General features: G+C 44.2%; 1 protein-coding gene across 4 annotated transcripts in view; it reads right to left on the bottom strand.

Annotated features, from left to right (window-relative positions):
- The window catches only part of CARD11 (caspase recruitment domain family member 11), a 107,817-nt gene that overhangs the window by 68,162 nt on the left and 23,264 nt on the right, over positions 1 to 16,391 (bottom strand). Inside the window, exon 1 of one of the 4 annotated variants that reach the window (XM_068524502.1) lies at positions 5,366 to 5,451. The exons of the other annotated variants lie outside the window; for them this stretch is intronic. The gene's annotated coding sequence lies outside the window, so the exon portion shown is untranslated. Of the gene's footprint in view, positions 1 to 5,365; positions 5,452 to 16,391 lie in introns of those variants that run through there. 4 annotated transcript variants of the gene reach the window in all.

Raw genomic sequence — 16,391 nt, 5'->3', positions numbered from 1 at the left:
CAGTAATGGATAATGGTGACAAGGGAGAGTGGGGAGCTGAGACAGGAAATGTTAGTGGCCGTGAGGAAAAGAAGGGGAAACCGTACTAAAAAACACCACCAAATTACATTTAAGTAACGTTAAGGTTATGACACAGACCAATAAAACCAAGAAACTCAGAGTTATGGCTGACGCGCCATTCGTAATGCGCCTTCCTTGCCTTTGCTGTTCCTGCAACAGAAACGTGGGACCACTTCATCACCGTCCTGAAGTGGAGGTTCCCCTCTTACACTGGAATGAGTGGACAAAGGCTCGCCAACCCTGTGTATTTCAGGAAGTTCCCTGGAGCTTTCTCCATCTACACTTCCTCAAAGTGTTTTTCAAGCAACAAAGGCCAAACCCTACAACCCAAGGCTGGTTAGAAGAACAATTTCCTTCTGAAGAAGTTGTCCTTTGCCCGAGGACTCCAGAACTCTCTGGCCATCTTGTCCTTTGTCAACACACGACAACTCACATTCTTTGGGGCCCACTGAGGACCAGACAGGACAAGCTCCATTCTGCCCTGCGGCCACTTTTAGAATGCAAGCATCACGCCTCTGGGCCCTGGTGTGGCCACCTGGGTGGGCCCTCATTTGTCAGTCCTCTGCCTTTTCAGGCCTGCCTCCTCCCTTCATTACAGAACAAGGAGTCTGTCCCTGAGGGGAAGCCCTTCTTAACTTTCTGAAATCCATTTGGTATCTGGAACCACTTCCAGAATAATGTTTTTAAATACATGAAAGAACATACAGAGGATTACAAATTAGTATATTGAAACAGAGTTATCAAATACTTTAATAATTGTGAATTTTTAATATGTGTGCCTCCTTATTAAGGCATGAAATAATATCTAGCACTGAGGCCTAACAACTGCCCCGATTTTGAAATAGGGATAGACAAACAATATCCTGAGGTATCTGCAAAAACCGTAATGGGATATGAAAGAAAATATTTGTGATTTCTGTGGGCGACAAAGATAAAAGTGCCTCTGATACTACTATGGCTTGTCACCTGAATTCATAATTGAAGGAAATGGCATATTTTCGTTAGAGTTAGCGAAAATAAAGATGTAATTTCTTCCATCCAAGTTCACGGGCCTCCTGAATTCTATCCGTGGATCCCTAGGGGGGCCTTTGACTTCCAGGTTAAGAAATCCTGCCCCAGGGGTCCCACTCCTCCCACTCCCTTGTAAGCACTCATAGAACCACCTGTCTTCCCTGCAGGAGCCCAAAGGGCAGGAACCCCATCTGTCTTATTCAAAGCGGGCACTGATGCCTGGCAACGTGCCCGGCATCTTTGCAGATGCAGGAGAAATACCGATGAGCAATGACTTGGGTACAACTTTTCTTTGCATCTGTACAGCTTCCTGGTGGCTCCATGAGAAAGGTGATGAACCCTGGGTCTTCCCATTTGCCTCTGTGAGGATTCATCCAATCAACACACGATTCATATGTTTGTTTATTTTAATTGAGCTCTAATTCACATGTCATAATTCACCGTTTCAAGTGTATGATTCAGTGCATTTTCATCTATTCACAAGGCTGTGCGACCATCACTACCATCTGATTCCAGAACACTGTCACCACCCCCAAAGGAAACCCCATACCCATCAGTAGTCACTCCCCATTCCTTCTCTCCTCCAGCCCCTGGCAGCTACTAATCTGCTTTCTGTCTCTATGGATTCCCTCTGTGGACATATCACATCAGTGCAATCCTACAATACGTGGCCTTTGGCATCTGGCTTCTTGTACTTAGTGTAATGTTTTCCAAGTCCATCCATACTGTAGCACACATCAGCACCGCATCCTTGTTATGGCTGAATAGTATTCCACTGTGTGAATGGACCACAGTGTGCTTGTCCATCCATCTGTTGATGGACATTTGGATTGTTAACAAACACTTATTTTGCACAACATGTACCAAATGGGAACTCAAGGCAGGCGGGGTCCCTGCCCTCGCTGGGTCAGAACAGCAGGCTCTGAGGCCAGACCCCTGGGTGGGGATCCCTCAGTTTCCCCATCTGTAAAATGGGATGGTGGTGGTGAGGCTTTAGAAAGTGAATACCTGTGAAAAAAGACTTAGAGCAGTGCTTGGCACATCGTGTGTTTGGGGAACAGACACAATAAATTGCAACAGTTAGTGTGATTAATGCCAGGAAAGAAACAAACAGGTGCTGACAGAGGTGCAGGCACTTAGATGAGGTCAGGGAGGCCTGTGTCAGTCTTAATTCAAGACCCAAATGGTGAGGAGGAACCAACTAAATGAAACATCAGGGGGCCAGAGATCCTGGCACAAAGATACAGAATAAAAGGGCCTGCAGTAGTCCAGGACAGCGGTGTCCAATAGGAAGACGTCGGCCAGGAATGCAAGCCACAGATGTCATCTTAAATTTTCTTATCAGCCGCGTTAAAGAAAGTAAAAAAAACTAGGTAAAATTAATTTTAAACAACATATTGTATTTTACCTAATATAACCGAAATATGATCATTTGGACATGTGATCAGTATAAAAAACACTGATGAGATCTTCTGCATCCTTTTTCTTTTTCATCCTAAGACTTTGAAACCCGGAGTGTATTCACACGTACAGCACATCTCGGTTTGGACAGAACATATTCAAGTGCCCGACAGCCTCGCTGGGGAGCAGCCCCCGTGCTGGACGGCACAGAGGGAGGACCTGTCGGAGGGTGAGTGGGGCTGGAGTGCTGGGACCACACGGAGAGGAGGCGTGATGTGTCATCAAAATGGGTGGCAGGGCCAGGTCAGGGGGGCCCTGAGCGTCTTGGGAAGGACCCTGGAGAAGCTATTGGAGGGTTTCGGGTCTGAGAGTGACAGGATGTGGCCTGCATTTGAAACAGATTGAAGAGGCTCAGGTGGGGAACAGACTCTGGGGAGACAAGAATGGAGGAGGGGGGACAGCCTGGGAGGCAGAGGATGATGGTTACCTTGGACGTCGGATGTTGGCAGTGGACATGGAAGGGCTGACCGTTTCCATGGAGGAGAAGGACCTTATTAAGGTACCGGATGGTGTGCACACACAAGAGGTTACTGCTGTTGCCACCCCGAAGGTTTCCTGTTACTGGAGACCACGTCCGTTTCACTCACCTCTGTCTCCCTAGTGCCTGGCCCAGACCTCATTAAACAGTCACCGAGTGCTGGCAGAGTCCTACCTGCTTCTGAGCCCCCAGTCATATGGAGGCCGTATGCACTGAAACAGATTGCACGAGCTTCCCCAGGTGGTCTGCTGTTCTCCTGCCTAACTAATCATCACAGCCTGGCCTATTAATAATGAATCTTTGCCTGAAGGGCCTCTCACTAGCCGTAATCCAGTGTCACATCAGCTCCATGATGTGTTTTTGGTAAGAACGCAAAGTCAGGAAGGGAACAGGAAAGGATGCCTCCAGGATGCCTCCAATCTGCCCCAGAAGGCACTGGGACCTCCTCTTCCCCACTCCCCAAATCACTTCTTCTCCAACTGGGGTCCCTATGGGGAGAGGCCACATCCAAGGACTCCAGGTCCCAGGCCATCACGAGCTTTCTGCAGGCTGCTATGGAGATGGGATGTCTGGTCCCCACGGGGACAGGACATTCACAGAGTTGCCGGGTGAATGTGTGTTATGGGTTAAGGGGCTGCGAGACCCGGGACCAGCTGGAGTGGAGATTTCAAAGCTCCAAACGGTCTGGGAAAGAAACTGCAAGAGAGGCCAAAAGAGGAGAAACAGCTGAGATCACCTGCTGGGAGCAGGCACAGCCGAGGGCAGCATCCTTGGGCGTTTTGAGGATAACCGACGGCCAAACTCCAGCCAGCTAAAGAAATCAGACGCTGACTGCAAAGCACAAGTATGGGCTGGGAGAGAGATGAGCAGCTCCCTCGACGTCCCAGCCTGCCATGAAGACCCCACAGGCCTTCCCACATAAGGACTCATGCCGGCTAATCTCAACTGTTGCTTCTGCAGCTGTCTACGGTGTGCTTTAACATGCCTAGTGCCATGCTAGGTCTCTTTTGGCAGGAAAATTTGACCACAGAGAGGAAAGTGAAATCTCCAGAAAGAGACCAGGAAGCTGGTGATGCTTTCGTGGGGTCACCTTCCCCTTGGGGTGTAGGGCTCAGTTTTGAGGAATTTAATACTTTCCCCTTCGTTCTGGGTCATCTGGACCACTGGACTCTTATGGGGCCGACTCATAAACACTAATTTATTTTTATTATCATTATACGTGGTCATTTTCCCCTAGGGGAGCACAACACAGTGGGCTTCGGAGTGAGGCAGGCCTGGGTCTGAACCTGGCTCTGCTGCTTGTTAGCTGAGTGAGTGGGGAAAAGGGCTTCAACTCCCCGAGCCTCGAAGGTGCTGCCCGTAAAATGGGAGCGAGGACAGTGTATGAGCTTCACAGGATGGCTGCAAGGAGTAAACGGATAACGTGTAGGAAGAGCTTAGCTCAGGTCCTGCCACGTGGAAACTCAGCAACACGTTTACTCTGTCAACACATCCTTCTGAGGACCTACTATGTGCCAGCACTTTGCTTGGCACTAAGTTTACAGTGGTGAGTAAAATAGTGTGATTCGTGCCTTCATGGAGCTTACGGTCCAGTGGTGGTGCACTAGCATGAAAGAAATAAGCCCATCTTAAGAAACTGTGATAAGAGATCAGAAGGAAGTAAACTGAATGTTATGCCAGAGAGAGGATAAAGGAGGGGGGTACCTGCCCAATGGACAAGTTCAAATGAGAGCAAAGAAAGGAAGGTTTCAGGGTCAGGACGTCCCTCAAAGTGTGTTTAGCCAAAAAAAAAAAAAAAAAAAAAAGGGCAAGGAGTCCAGTATGTGATATGGTCCAACTGATTGGAAACCTGGGTTACTGCAGGACTTTTCAAAGCCTTTGCGTGTGACTCTCCCCGAGGGAGGCGCAGCATTCAGCCTTCCCCAAGCTGTCTGACCGTGGAATCTCTGTTTCATGAGACAACTCACAGGGCTAGCGTTGTGCGGCAAACACTCTGAGAAACACCATCTCGGGACACGCATCGATCAACCTGATGAACTCAGGTCCTCCCCAGGCCTTTCTGCGTCTGTTTGGGAAGTGGGAACTTGTCAGTAGCCTCAGGCCATGGCCTCCCCAGGGCAGCTCAGGTACAAAGCACGTGGCCAATTCTTACTCTTAGGTAAGAGTGCCCCGCTTCTGTTATGGCGCCGTACTGATAATGGACAGGCTCAGTGCATGACATCACCTTGCATTCAGTTACAACTTGGCTTGGTGCTTGTTGGGGAGGTGGGGGAAGGAGCCAGTCACTCCAGCAAGCCAGCTCAATTGACCTTTTAGGTGGGTGACCCCCGCTGGGGATCACCTCGTTCATTTTACCTCAGTTCCTGTCAGGTGGAATTTCCGAGGATGGCATTTTCTGAACCTCTTCCCAAATCGTGAGGAAGCATGTGCAACGCAGAGGCCTGGGCCTGGAGACAGACAGTCCAACAAACTCCACTATAACCAGCTGGGTAACTTATGCAAGGTATTTCCCCATCTATAAAATCGAAATCATAACATCTCCAGGACCGTGGTGTGGTGAATTAAATAATTAATTAATACTAATACTAATATTAATACTAATACTCAGAAAGCGTAGGCTGCCCTGGCTTCCATGTCAGAATGAGTGTGTGTGCATAACTCTACATCACCCCCACCCCAGGAAATGACATCAATACCCTTCCCCACGAAACTCATTCTCCATCTGGGAAGGCAAACCAACACACCAGAGCAACCGGGAAACAGCAAGACAATTTCATGCTAATCTGCTAGGATTAACAACCAGTACAGTCCGATGGTAGCTTCTGACTAATTTTTCATGATAACCTTGAAGGTAAGATAATAGAATTTGGATCGACTGTTTTTCCTGATAGGTGAACTCACAAGCTGTTGAACTAGCATTACCTAAAGGGTACTGACAACAGCTCTGTCTTTATAAATGTTTGTTGAATAAATAAATAAACCTTGGGCAAGGTCTCAAGCGGTGACACCAAAGAGCTCATTTCTAGCCCCATTGTGTTCAACATTTTTGCCAATGATGGGAGTGGAGACATAAAGGAGAATCTTATCAGTTCTGCAGGTCACACAGAGTTGGAAGAGATAGTTAATATGATAAATGCTCTCATCAATATTCAAAGAGATTTGACAGCCAAGACTATAAGGCCCAAACCACAAGATGGAATTCAACAGAAATAGATGTACAGTGCTGAATTTTGCCCTGAAAAAGTGTACAAGGCCAGGATAAGGGAGATTTGGCATGGCAGAGACTTGTGACACAAAAAGAAAAAAAGAAACAAGAAACATCCTGGGCTCTTTGGATTAACTTAATGTTCAAAGTGACACAATAATGTAAAACGGGTACTTAAAAAATAATGTAAGATTGTATGAAGAAGGAAAATTCTGTACATGATGGAATGTCTCCCTTTCCTCCCATCCCTAACCCAATGGATGAGAAATTATGAAGAATCTCTTGATAACTAGAAGACTGAACGAGAAAACGTAAGTCCAAATGGCAGCAGAAAAGGTCACTTCCAAGCTTGAAAGTGCCAGATACAGCAGTGGCCCTAGGGTGACGAGTTAGAACCCAGCCCAGGGCAGGAGCCGCCACGCTGGCTGACCCGCTGCAAACCCCTCCACCTCCCATGGCCAGGCAGCAAACCTTGGGGCCATCTTCCCGCAGGTGAGAGCTGTGACTATGGGCTTGGGGGTCAGAGAGGCAAGGCAGTATCTGGGGTAAGGGATAGGGTGTGCAGGTAAAACCCAGGAGGAACAGGCGGCCTCAGAGCCAAGAAACGGCGTTCTTGAAGCATCTCTCCCCACAACACACCTGGGATCATGTCTCACACAAAGGCTGCAGTGAACAGATGCAGCCATGGCAGACAGCTTATAGAGAACAAATGTCCAATGTAAATATAGTCCCCTCACCAAGAAACACCAGACGTTCAAGGCAAGTCAACACCATGACAGAGGAACAACCATGTGCGACAAACAGCCTGCACCAGGGAAGTGGTTCACAGAGCCAGCACAACAAATCACTAGATCACGCACACTTAACGTCCCCAGAAAGATGCAAGCAATATGGGCTCAGCCAATGCAGATTGAATGGAGAAAGAACACTGGAACAAAAGCCAGCAGGTGGACTGAATTTGCAGAATGGATACAGCCCATAACCGACTTGCTGAGCTGGAAGACTGAACTGAGGAATTCTCCCAGGATCCAGAAAAAAAAAAAAAAAAAAAGGCTGGACAGAATGAAAGAAAAGTCAAGAGAATGGAATCCCAGACGTTCCAACATTTCTCCTATAGGTGATTCAGAAGGGGAAAATGAAAAGAATGGAGAAGATAAACTCAAAGACATTCTAAGAAAAAAAATTGCCAGAATTGAAAAAAGCTTAAAAGGACACACAAAAGTGCAGGCAAGATGCCGAGAGAGAAGACCACGTCTATTCACATTGTGATGAAGTTTCAGAACACAAGGCTCACAAGGAAAAGTCCTAAAAGCTGGAAGAGATATACTGCCTACAAAGAAATAGAATAAGATCAACTAATTGGCAATACCAGATACAAGAAGATAATGGGGGCATTATCCTTAAAGTTCTGAGGAAAAATGATGTTTAAACTAGCATCTATATTCTGCTAAACAATGACTCAAGTATAAAATAGGGAAAAAACATATTTTTCACATATCCAAGGACTCAAAATATTTACCATCCACATACCTTTTTTAATTAAACAATCACCAAATGATGCACATTAGTAAGGAGGAAAGAAATTCCAAGGGGAAAAAATAGGATATAAGAAACAATGGTACCTGCCCGATATGATGTGAATTGTGTCCCCCAAATTTACATGCTGACAGCCAAACCCCCTGTACCTCAGGATGTAAGTGTATTTGAAGATAAGGTCTTTAAAGAGGTGATTAAGTTAAAATGAGGCCGTTAGGATGGGGTCCTAATAAGGATGGCAAAAGATATTCCATCCAAATAGTAACCAAAGAGAGCTGGGGTGACTGTACTAATATCAAACAAAATAGATTCTAAGTTAAAAATGTTACAAGAGACAAAGAAGGATTTTATATATTGATCAATGGGTCAATCAATTGATTAAATATGTTATAAACACATATGCATCTAACAACAAGCCCCCAAAATATATGAAGCAAAAATTGACAGGATTAAGGGGAGAAATATAAGCTCTACAGTAATAGTTGGAGACTTCAGTAACCCACTTTTAATAATGAATAGAACAACTAGACAGATGATCAATAAGAAACAATGGTGAGCAAACAGTTACAGGAAAAAGTAGATCAAAGAGAACTTGATTTATTTCGCAAAAGGGAAGAAGCTTAAAAAAAACCTTTGAGAAAAAAAAATCACAAGATAAGGTATTAAGAATAAGTCCAATGCATCAAAAATTACAACAAATATAAAAGGGTTAACAAGAAAATTGAGAGGGAAAACATTAAAAGGGACAAAGGAGATTTTATGTTACTAAGAGGAACTATCAACTATCATGAATGTTTATGTGCCTCACAACATGGCTCTGAAGCACATAAAGCAAAACTGAGAGAAATACAAGAAGAAATTGGCAAAGACACTGTCACAGTAAGAGACTTCATAAAGCCCCTAAGAAGGGGACCAATAAGCATGGTTATAGAGGATTCAAAATAATTAAGATGTTTGCTCCTAATGGACCTACAGAACTCTGTACCCAACAAACAGGGAAGACAAATTCTTCTCAAATACATGTGGAAATTTTACAAAAATTCACCATGTATTAGCCACAAAAAATTCAAGCAATAATGAAAAGCAGAAATAACATGTGGCATATTTGCTGATGAAAATGTAAAATTTTTTTTAAAATTGCAGAATACCATCTCCAATCTATACACCAAAGAAATATAAAAACATAAATTAAAAGTTATTTTTAAAGGAACAATAAGGAGATCATAAACTGCTAGAATATAAGAGTTCAGTAGGGTGGCTAAATACAAGTTAACTTGTATCTCTCCAGATATTAAAACATATTGAGAAACAATAGGCTATAGTGGTACAGAAACAGATAATTGGATCGATGAACAAAAGCCTGGTAAACAACTCACCTATGTGTAGAAATTTAGTGCATGATCAGGGTAACGTTTTAAATCAACACAGAGGTAAAAGGAGTATTCAATAACTGTTGGGATAATCTGCTAACAACTTGGAGAAAATTAAATTCCTACTTTGACCCTTTGCAGGAATAAGTTGCAGATAGATCAATGACTTAAAAATTAAATAATGAATTCCAAAAGTTTTATAGGAAACAAAATTTAAAATATGCTTATAACCTTGGGATAAGAAAGGCCTTCCTAAACAAGGCATAATATGCTAATGTCATTTGGGAAAAGATTGATGAATGTGAGTACATCATAATTTAAAACTTCTGTGTGATGGAAAATAGTGCAACAAAGTTAATGCATAAGCTGTGTTCTAGGAAAACATCTGTAATATGTGAAATAAAGGTTAATGTGCAGAACGACAATAAGAAAAAGACAAGGAATATGGTAGAAAAGGAAATTAGGAAAATGAACCAGCAAGTTATAGAGTTTTATGTGATCAATAAACATGAAGCAATACTTTGGCTCAGGAATAATAGAGGAAAAATTTGAAACAATAAGATTTCATTCTGCACCTGAGTTTTGTCAGCTATAAAACAGGAACAATAAAAAAAACCCCACCTCAAAAGATTGTTATGGGATTAAATGAGTCAATATATACAAGCAAAGCTCTTGGGGCAGTGCCTGGAACATAATCAACAATCTATAGGCATTAGCTATGATTACCTTTAGCACACTGCAGCAATCTGGGCAGCAAAAAATTTCAATTTTGGTAAAATTAAGTTCTGGCAAGAGTGTGAGGAAAAAAATACTCTCACATTGTCTTGGTGAGAATATAAGTTGGTCCAGCCAATTTCTGTGGGCAATTTGGCAACATCCATTAAGACACACAATACATGTACCCTATACCTGGCAATTCCATGTTGGCACCTAAGCTAGAGAAACATTCACCTCTCTGCACAGGAGGCATGTGCAGACAAGGAAGAGCAAAGACTGGAAAAATTCCTAAATGCCCATCAATAGAGGGCTGATTACATTAAACATAATGCTTTTATGCTGCAGAAGACCTTGCAGGTGTCAAAAAGAATGAGGTGGCACTTACACTAGCATGGAAAGATCTATAAGATGTATTTTTAAGTGAAGAAAACAAGTTGCAGAACAATAAGTATTGTATGACGCTACTTCGCAAAACAAAAACCACTAAACTAAAACATGTATTTCTGTAGCTACATACACATGCCTAGAGAGAGGTCTGGAAGGTGCCACACCAGACTGACAGCCCTCCTCAGGCTGTGTACCAGCACTGATGATATGCTTGTAAAGGAAAACCTAAGAGCTTTGTCTACATTACTTGAAAAATTTAAAAGAATGTTTTCATGTACGAGTTTTTAGAAAAAAAAAAAATATATATATATATATAAAACCCAAACAACAATGCAATCTTGGCTACTTCATAACAGTGGGAGTAGAGTGCCCAGGTCCTAAGAGATAACAGCCCCACTGTGTGTTGGGAGGTTAGAAAACATCTGGAGTTCTGTGTCCAGTCTGAGCATCATGCTCTATCAGAATACTTCCCAATATGCCCAGGACGACACTGGCTTATGCCTATTGCCCTGGTGTAATTATTAACAGTGCCTCTTCTTAGTCTTAAGAGTAAGCTTGATTTAAAGGAGATCCAAAAAAAAAACAAAAAACAAAAAAACAAAAAACCCAAAACAACAAAAAACAACCAAAACTCAAAATAAAAAACTTAGGTAAAAATCTCCCCAAACAGGAACAGGATCTATTTACTGAACAAACACTGATGAAAGAAATCAAAGACGGCCTTAATAAAGGGGGAGATATACCATGTTCATGGATTTTAAAACTTGACATGGACAAGATGTAAATTCTCGCCGAACTGATCTACAGATTTAACCCAATTTCAATAAAAATCACAGCAGGACTTTTCGTAGATAAAGACAAGCTGATTTTAAAAACTTATATGGAAAGGCAAAGAAACTAGAATAATCAAAAAGATTTTGAAAACCTGATTTTGAAACTACTATAAAGTTATAGTCATCAACAGAGTATTGGTGAAAGTATAGACACATAGATCAAAAGAACAGAAGAGAGTTCAGAAATTAAACCCACAGAAACATGCCCAAATGATTTTTGACAAAAGTTCAAAAGCTACTCAATAGAGGAAAGACAGTCTTTTCAATAAATGGTGATGGAATAACTGACAGCCCTATGCAAAACAATTAACTTCAACAGATACCTTACCCCTTATATAAAAATTAACTCAAAACTGATCACATGTTTAAATATAAAACATCCAACTATAAAACTTTTAGAAGAAAACAAAAAATATTTGTGAGAATGGGTTAGACAAAGAATTCTTAGACAAGATACCAAAAGCACAGTACATGGAAGGAAAAATCGACAAATTGGACTTCTTGGAAATTAAAAAGTTTGCTCTGCAAAAGACACTATTAAAAGAATGAAAATACAAGCTACAGATTGGTAGAAAATTTTTGCATATCACCTTTCAGACAAAGGACTTGATCCAGAACACAAAAGGAACTCTCAGAAGTCACCACTGAGAAAACAACCCAGTTTTAAAATGGTCAAAAGACTTAGACATTTTATCGAAAAGGATATATGAATGCCAAATAAGCACATGATAAGACATCAGTATTGTTAGCCATTAGGGAAATGCAAGTTAAAACCATGATGAGATATTGATACCACGACACCCCTCTCTGCATCCTTAAAATAAAAATCACTGACAGTACCAAGTACCTGTGAAGACGTGAAGCCAAATCGAACTCTCACACGTTGCTAATGGGACTGAAAACTGGCACATACAAGCCACTTCGGAAAACTGTTTAGGCAGTTTCTTATAAAGTTAAATATAAATTTACCCAGCAATCCCACTCTTAGATATTTCACCCTAGAAAAATGAAGACTTATGTTCCCACAAAATCCTGTACACGGATGTTTATAATAGCTCTCTATAATTACCAAAATGGAAGCTACCCCAGTATCCACCAATGAGTGAACAAACATGGTACATCCATACCATGGATACTACTCAGCAATAAAAAGGAACAAATTATTGATACACACGATAACATGGATGAATCTCAAAGGCATTATGCTGAATGAATGAAGCTAGTCTCGAAAGGCTACATACCGAATAATTCCATTTATACAATACTCTTAAAAAAGAGAAAACTATAGCGTCAGAACCCATCAGTGGTTGCCAGGGTTGCGATGAGGGAAGAGTGGACTGCAAAGGAACAGCTTCAGGGAGTTATTTGGGGTGATGGAGCTGTTCTGAATCTGAATTGTGGTGGTGGTCACTTGAATCCATATATGGGACAAAGTTCATAGAACTACACACTAAAGGGAGTCAATCCTCTACACGTTAGTTAAGACGAAAAGTGTCCTGGTTTGGACAGTAAGTTATAAGGTCACCCTAACTACCCAGGAGAAGATGGAGTTGGTGACTAACGTGAAAACCCAAACAAGGACAGTGGAGGGACTTGGGATCACAAATACCAACAATGACTAACCTTGTTCTCGGGTGCTTTGTGCCAGGCGTGGCCCTGAGCCCCACAGAGCTGACCGTCTTACTTAAATGTGTCTGATAGATCCCGATGACACCCCCATTTCACAGAAGAGGAACCAGAGCTAAGAGAGAAGTTGGGAATTTGCCCACTGTCACAGAGCTCCTGTTGGCAGAGGCCAGATTTAAACCGAAACTGTCCAGCCCCAAAGTTGAAAAAACATAGCCACTGCATCATGCTGCTTCTCTGCCTGCCGTTGCTGGGAAACCAAAGGCTAAAATAAGAACTGGTAATGTTCCACACGACTGTTGAACAGGGGAGGGAAGGAGGGAAAGGAGGAGAGGGCCACCCTCCCACACCTGAATGCTTGTCATCTGCCTGGGCCCCTTCTCCTCATCAGGTGTCACCTCGCATACATCACGGGTCACTAGGTAGGGAGACCGTCGGGGACACCCTACAGTGTCTTCCTGCATCCCCTACAAGGTTGGACTGGATCAAAGTTCCTTCCAGCTCTAAGAATCCACGGTTTCTTCCTTCTTATGGAGGTGAAATTCACACAACATAAAATTAACCATTTTCAGTGTACAATTTAGTGGCATTTCATAAATTCACAATGCTGTGCAACCATTATCTTTACCTAATTCCAAGCATTTCATCACCCCTACAGGAGACCCCAAACCCATTCAGCAGTCAGGTCCTCCCCCCAGCCCTTGCCAGCCACTAATCTGCTTTCTGTCTCTTTGGAGTTGTCAATTCTGGACATTTCATATAAGTGGGATCCTACAATAAGTGGTCTTTTGTGTCTGGCTTCTTTCACTGAGCGTAAGGGTTTCTCCTCATTGTAGCTTGTGTCATTGCAACATCCCTTTGTATGGCTGAATAACAGCTTTACCACACTTTGTTTATCCATTCAACTGCTAATGTGTATTTAGGTTATTTCCACCGTTTGGCTTCTCCACTATTTTGTGAATAGTGTTGCTATGAACATCCGTGTGCAGGATTTGTTTGAAAACCTGTTTTCGTTTCTTTTGGGTACCTACCTAGGAGTGGAATTGCTGGGTCACATCGTAATTCTGTGTTTAACCTTTTGAGGAACTGCCAGACTTTTTCACAGCGCCTGCACCACTTTACGTTCCCACCATGATTTCTTTTTCAATCACAAAATGCAATGGAAATTCAGAGAAGGTAGGCAGCAGTGCTGAGGAAAAGCCACAACAGGTTTCATGGGGCTTAAGTGAGGCACACGACAGGTGGGCTCTGCACCGGCTGATGGCAGAGCAGGTGGTAAGGAGGGCAGGGAGCACCCGGGGGCGGAGCTGCAGGTGGGAGCAGGCGGGGCCTGCGTCTGGGCGACCAGCTGGGCTGAGTGCATGCACTGAGTCTAGAAAGCTTACTTGACTGGTGGTCTGAGGGCCCTCCAGCAGAGGTGGCCTCGGGCATGTGTCACCAGTGCCCCTTTGCCTCTGAGTGGATAATGGGAAGTCTGCAATAAGAGGCAGACAGGCCTGGAGGGAGGGCGGTGGGCCTCGTAACGAGGTCATTCTTTTGTCCTGACCCCTCAGCGCAGAAGCAGGGCACCCAGAGCTGTCATCTGCTTCCAAATGTCATAAAAGAGACGTGTCACTTGGGGATGATACCAAACTAGATTTCGTGTGCGACTGAACCAGGGAATTAGGCAGCTCCCGCTTCCTCTCTCTCTGACTTTAAAATGAACTCCCAGAAGCTCCCACAGAGGGTCGGGCAAGCCAATTTAAAAAAAATTAGCTCGGCACGATGCCCACCGAGGTTCTCCATAATACTGGGAATGGCAGCGGGGGCTGAGGGGACGGCCTGAACCTTAAATGCTTCTCCTGCAGCCAACCCTCCCGCTCTGCTCTGGGGACCCGAGGGCTGTAGATATGTGAGAAAGATCTCCGCTGAGCCCAGGGGCTGCACTGCGGCCAGCTGCGGTATTTAACGTTGCACCATGATTTCTGGCGCCCAGGGCGGGTGTCTGTGTCCTGACCTCCTCTTTTTAGAAGGACACCAGTCCTATTGGATTAGGACCCACCCTAGTGACCTCATTTTACATTAATCACCTCTGTAAAGCCCCAGCTCCACCTACAGTCAGAGGTACTCACCGTTAGAACTTGAACATGAATTTGGGGAGGGGACACAATTCAGCCCATAGCACTCCCCCCGCTCAGGGGCCTTCGGCATGGAGTGGCTCCCAGGCCAGCCCCCTCCTCACCTGGCTGAGTCAGGTGACTCTGCGTGTGCAGCAGGTTCCACACTCTGATTCCAGAGCCTGCCCAGGGAAGTAATTAAGGGCACTGAGACTCTGATACTTAAAATACCAACATTAGGCACTGACACACCGCAGGCTGCATCCAGGAATCTCAAACCACTCTCATAGCACCATTAGTTAAAACTCACAGAATCTCGGTGGAACTTGAGGTGACTCATCCACCTGGCAGACGAGAAAGCAATGGTCCTGGAGAACGGAACTCTCAGAGTGCCCGTCTTCCACTTAGTAACGTTAGGGCACGTTAAGGCCTGGTTCTTAGAAACAGGTAAAGCTAGGATGCGGCGTTAGAAGGATATGGAATGTCAGGCGGCCAGAGTCTTGTTCTACCTGAGGGGCCAGGGTGACCCAACTCACATCACCCAAGACGCCCCTCCACCTTTGAGATCAAACAAGGCCACCGAGGGCAAGGCCAGAGTGTCTGGGGAGAAGGACCATGAGGGAATGGAGTTCGACGGCACCTTGTCTCGTGTTTCTTCCCATCTGTCCTGGGTTCCCCTGCGGCTCCTGGATCAAGGGATGGAGTTCAGTGGGATGACATTATCACCTGAGGCCTGAGCTTGGCCAGCAAAACACTGGGAGCTTCAACTGAACCCAAGATCCCAGGAAAACAAAGTTCTGGGGCTTTTATGACAAGTCCAGGCGTCTGACTCCAAAACAATAAAGTGCTAGTGTAACAGCGTGTAATTTACATTAAATGTGCAGGAATCTACTCTTTGCCCTCCGGGGCTGTTTCTGATTTTCCAGAATGTTCTCCCAGATCCAGGCTGAGAATGTCTTAAGGTCAAGGGCCGTTTCTCACCACCTCTGCCTCTCCTGGGTATACCTTAGTATCTCCTGTGAAGCTTTTACAGTACCAAGTTCAGAGCCCAGCCCCAAATAAGGATGTGACTAGCCCTGGTGTTGCCCAGGCAGGGTCAGCTCGGGAAGCTGCTTCTAACTTCCAGGCGGAGACCGTCTGCACCTAAGCTGCCGGCTTTCTCAGGGACCCAAGGTGGAGAAGGGCAGGGAGCCAGGATGGGAGGAGGAGCAGGAAGGGGGAGGGGCCCAGGTGAGACCCTCGGTGCCAACCAGTGTCTCTCCAAGTTCACTGCACGGAGGAATCACCTGGGGCTCTTTTTTTAAAAATTTATTTTATTGAAGTATAGCTGACATGCAATGTTGTGTTAATTTCTACTGTACAGCAAAGTGCTTCAGTTATACATATATACCTTCTTTTTCATATTCTTTTCCATTATGGTTTATCCCAGGAAATTGAATATGGTTCCCTCTACTATACAGTAGGACCTTGTTGTTTATCCATTCTATATATAATAGTTTTTTTTTTAATTTGCCTTCCCAGTTATTGTTTTCTTTCTTTCTTTTTTTTTTTTTTTTGACCGCACCATGCAGCATGCAGGACACCTTAGTTCCCCGACCAGGGATCGAACAT

This window comes from Eschrichtius robustus, chromosome 16 (genome assembly GCF_028021215.1).
Source record: "Eschrichtius robustus isolate mEscRob2 chromosome 16, mEscRob2.pri, whole genome shotgun sequence".
Lineage (NCBI taxonomy): Eukaryota > Metazoa > Chordata > Mammalia > Artiodactyla > Eschrichtiidae > Eschrichtius > Eschrichtius robustus.
The sequence above is the reverse complement of the archived record's forward strand: the minus strand, read 5'-3'. Positions and strand labels throughout refer to the sequence as shown.